Source organism: Penaeus monodon, unplaced genomic scaffold (assembly GCF_015228065.2).
Source record: "Penaeus monodon isolate SGIC_2016 unplaced genomic scaffold, NSTDA_Pmon_1 PmonScaffold_3869, whole genome shotgun sequence".
NCBI classification, from domain to species: Eukaryota; Metazoa; Arthropoda; class Malacostraca; order Decapoda; family Penaeidae; genus Penaeus; species Penaeus monodon.
Genome location: NW_023658636.1, coordinates 1 through 5,000, shown reverse-complemented (window position 1 = coordinate 5,000; position 5,000 = coordinate 1). Strand labels below are relative to the sequence as shown.

Sequence of the window (5,000 nt, the reverse complement as noted above, 5' to 3'; positions counted from 1 at the left end):
TAAATATATATAGATATAAATAGCTAAAGAAAAAATGTAACTTTCTTGTAAAGTATGCTACACAATCGTCTGGCCCACCCTTGAAGTTACGGTACTATTGTTACGGAATATTGTGTGCAGATGTGTACCACAAAGGGAAGGTGAAGTATATGTGCATATGTAGAGAAGAGCCACATTAGTATATTAGTTTTATTACAAATTGTAAGAGGATTGGGAGCTTTTATTCTTTGAATTTTCTGTTTCAGATGGGTCGTCGCAGCCGCTCACATTCTCCTGTAAAGGGACGCAGTGAAAGACAGAGGAGAAGCCCTGATAGGGATAGACAAGATCGACATAGATATGAAAGAGGGCAGAGATAGGAAATACAGCAGAGGCAGTGGAAAGGGAGAAGAAGTGCAAACAAGGACCGACATGTACGAGAGAGGGAGAGGGACAGAGGGCGCCATGGAAGAAGAGATAGCCCCAGTAGGGAGCAGAGGTACTCTCACAGGGGGAAAGCCCGAGAGATGGGGAAGGAACCGAGACAGAGACTACAGTTCTGATGATGACTATCAAAGCAGGGAGCACCACAGGGGTCGAGATAGTGATAGGGCCAGGCGATAATAAGAGCAGAGAGAGACACCGGAGATATCCATCAGATCATGACAGGGAACAGAGATTAAGGGACAGAAGTGTTGATGGGGATGAAGATGGGAATGAGACCCAAAAGCAGGAGGAGAGCAAGTGACGGGCAGTTCAGACAGAGATGCAGAAAGGGTTCACAAAAAAGGAGAAAGACATAATTAAAGGGACTTAAGTCCTCCGGGCAGCATAAAGAAGAAGAAAAAGGGAAAAAGTTCAGCAGAGGGAAGTGGATTCTGGTTCTGAAGAAGAACCAGAGGTAAGTTGTGTGAAGGTCAAGGTGGAACCAGACAGTGATGACTCTTTAATAGTCAGAGCAAGAAAACAGTTGCCAGGACAACAGAAGGAAAAGTTAAAAGACTCTCCAGTTGGCAGAGGAAACGAAAACGAGAAAAGGGAAGGTAATAGCTTCTAGAAAGGGAAACAGACCCTGAGATCAAAGTCATCAAAAAAGAGAAATCTGATGGGCAGAGATAAAGATTCAGAACCCTTTCAGAAGGATTGGACAGAGATATTAAGGGAAAAATTTGATAAAGAAAAGTATGAAGGAAAAAAGAAAAGAACAGATTTAATGAAAAAAGTATTGAAAGCTCTGATAAAGATGTACATCAGGTAAGGGACACACAAAGTTACAGACATTCCTAAAGAGTCACATTCAGAGAAAGAAAGGAAATCGAGTAAAAGCAAAACTCAAGTTCAGAATCAAGATCTGAGGATTTTTGAAGATGAGAACTCTGAGGAGGAAGAAAAAAAGAAAAGGGGAAGGAGAACAGTGAAAAGTCTGATTTGAAAATGATTCCACTGTGCAAAAGAAAGGGATGATACTCATGAAAAGCCTGCAGAAAAAAAAGAAAAGTTTTTCGATGATGACTTGCATTCTCAAGAGCAACTACAGGAAAAAAAAGAGAGAGGGAAGTAGAATTTAAAAAGTAAGATAATGAAGCCAAAGCAAGAAAAGAGGTTGAAAAAGAAAGGAAATGATATGAAGAACACAACAGCAAGAAAGGTCAAGTGATGTAAAGAATAAAGGTGATGGAAGTAGTGAAGACAGTAGCAAACAGTGAATCAGATCACAAGGAAAAACACAAGAAACGTTTGGAAAAGAAAGCAGGAAGAATGTCAGATGATAAAAAGAGAACCAAGGAAAGAGCCCGAAAAGAAAGACAACAAACAGTCCGTTTCCGAAAAAGAAAGTTCTGCCAAGGCCCAGAAGATCAGAAAATCAGACACAGACTCTGATCAGAGGGAAGCTCTGAAGGTTCAGAGAAAAATGTAAGGAAACAGAGGAAAGCAAGAAAAAAAGCATTCAGAAAAAAAGATCAAGAAAAAAAAAAAAGGTTTCTCATCTTTCCCCATCAAACTTAGTGATGATGTGACAAGAAGTAAGAAAATCTGCTTCTCCAGGCATTATGACAGTAATGATGAAACAACAGAACAGAATGTTAAGGAGAAGGAAAAAAAGCTGGAAGAGCAGTTGAAGATAGAAGAAGAATCCGAATAAGAAATGAGAATTTGGAGAAAAGAAAGGGAAGCAGCTCGGGCCAGGAAATATAAAGCAATGAAACAAAGGGAAATGACTCAGACATTGAGGGAAAACAGTACAAAAAGAAGAGCAGAGTAAAAGTAAGAAGTCCCCGTTCACAATCACGTTCACATTCACGTTCACGTTCTCCAGTCTGCCTCAAGTCATGATCTAAAGTTAGATGATAACGGGAAAGTAAAAGTAAGAAGAGCAGATCAGGCAAGAAATCAAGACATCATAGTTCAGATGGGAAAATGGCAGTGATAATGACAGAAGTCGAACGATCAAGAGGGAGGGAATCAAGAGGAACCACAGATTGGTGGGCGATATTGGGGAGGAGAACACAGTGCGGAAACAACCAGGCAGATGAAGGCAAAGCAGACTAATCAAGTGATAATATTGGAAAAATATGCAGATAATTAGGTATTCAAATTGAAAATCCAAGATATAGGGATCATGGCTCAGAAAGAGGTAGAGATAAGGAGAGTGGCAGGAGAAGGGAAGAATGGAATAGTAGCCCGTGATAGGAAACGAAGAGCCAATAGTGAAGAAGATGATAGGGGGGACAGCAAAAAAAGAGAAAAGATTTTGATGGATGGTGACAACAAGGAGAATAAACCAGTGATCCCCAGCCAAACCTCTTATCCAGAACCTGTGGTAGATCCTTTTGACATTAAAAACAGGGGGGGCTACATTCCTCCAGCCAAGTTGAAGATGATGCAAAGCCCAAATTCAGACAAGAGTACTGGGCCAGTTCAGCGATTAGCCTGGGAAGCTTGAAGAAGTCTATCAATGGTCTGGTTAACAAAGTGAATGTATCCAATATTGGGATCATTTTGAGAGAGCTGTTTAAAGGAAATATTACAAGGACGGGGAATATTGTGCCCAGCTCTCATGGGAAGCTCAGTCTTTTTTCACTACCTTCACACATGTGTATAGTGCAATGGTTGCAAATTATCAATTCAAAATTTCCCCAGATTGGTGAAAATGCTATTGAAACGACTTGTCATACAACTGCGTAGAGGTGTTAGGAGAAAAAGACAAGAATATTTGTACGTCCTCTTGTAGGGTTTTTTGCCCCTTTGATAAACCAGCAAGTGGCTCATGAAGTTGTTGCTCTTGAAATTCTGACGCTTCTCTTAGAGAAGGCTAAAGACCTCAGTGATGAATCAGAAGTAGTGATAAGTCAGAAATAACTCCTGTGAACTTGCAATATTGTTTTGACAGAATGTGGCATGAAGTTAAGTGAAGTCACCACCAAGAGGCATGAACCTTATATTTGAGACTCTGAGGCACATTTGCATGAGGGGAAAAATGGGGCAGCGTGTTACTTATATGATTGAGGTAATTTTCAGTACGCAAAGATGGGGTTTAAAACCATCCTTCAGTGCCAGAAGAGCTAGATCTTGTTGAAGAAGATGGGCCAGTATACACACATTGTGGAACTAGATGGGAAAATGGAAAGGTGAAGACATACTGAATGCCCTTTAAGCATGATCCAAAATATGAAGAAAATGAGGAAAAGTATAAAGAAATCAGAACAGGCTCTTGGGTGTTTGGTAAGTGATGATAGTAGTCAGAAGTTGGATCTGACAGTGGTTCTGATAGTGATGACGAGGAATCAGATGATGAAGAAGAAAAGGCAGAATCAAAAGACAATTATCGAACCAGACAGAGACCAACATGGTTGCATTCCGTAGAACTGTGTACTTGACCATACAGTCTTCACTGGATGTAGATGAATGTGCTCACAAGTTCTCAAAGGAGAGATTAAGCCAGGTTGGGGAAAGTGAACTTTTGTAACATGATTTTAGATTGCTGTGCCAACAGCGAACCTACATTAAGTTTTATGGACTTTTAGCACAGAGATTTTGCCTGATCAGTAAAGTGTACCAAGAACCTTTTGAGCAGATATTTAAAGAAGTATATGATACATGCCATCGGGCCCGGAAACTGAGAAGCTGCGGAATGTGGCCCGTTCTCTTTGCTCACCCTTTTGTTCTCTGATGCCATATCATGGGAAGTCCTCAACCCTGTTCATCCCCAATGAGGATGAAACAACAAGCTCCTCCAGGGTGTTTGTTTAAGATCCTATTTCAGGTGAGTTGGAAGGGTTTTATTATGGAATATAATTTGCAACTTTAGTCAAAATGATTTAACTGCATAAAATTTGGGATAAAAAAGAAAAAAAAGAAAGAAAAAAAAACAAGTACTTTAAAGAAGCAATTTCATACATTTAGGAGCTAGCAGAGTTTATGAGTCTAGCCAAATTGAACGAAAGACTACGAGATCCAACTTTGGCAGCAGCTTTTGAGGGCCTGTTACCCAGAGATAACCCACGTAACACTAGGTTTGCCATAAATTTCTTTACATCATGTGGTCTAGGAGGCCTCACAGATGACCTGCGTGAATTTTTACGCCCCAGGTGAGCTGCTTTTTTTAAATCTTGTTTCTTTCTCATTTTTCTTATTTTAATCCTCTTCTTTCTTTTTTTTTTCCCTTTTTTCTCTTTTCCTTTTTTCTTTTCTTTTTGCCTACTTTCCCATCTGTATCCCCTTGCGTCTTTGTATCACAAATCCTCTCTTTTTCCATTATTTATCTTTCTGCTTTTTGGGTATAATATATGAATCCTTTAATATGCTCCTTCTTTCCAGTTCCAGTTTGCTCAAAAACTTTGACAAAACTATTTAGGGCTATTATCATCTGATTCAGTTCTGTTACCCATGTAAGCACAAACTCTCCTTCTAACCCTTTCACATAAGGTATAAGCCCTGAAGTGGGCATTGAAGGGGTGAAGGGTTTATTCATCATTATTTATACTTTTATAAATTGGGTCATTTAGTGGGCCCAGTTTAGG

The 5,000-nt window shown here is 39.8% G+C and overlaps 1 pseudogene; it reads left to right on the top strand.

Moving 5' to 3' along the window:
* The window catches only part of LOC119570778, a 5,787-nt pseudogene extending 953 nt beyond the window's left edge, over window positions 1–4,834 (top strand).
* The last annotated feature ends 166 nt before the right edge of the window (window positions 4,835–5,000 follow it).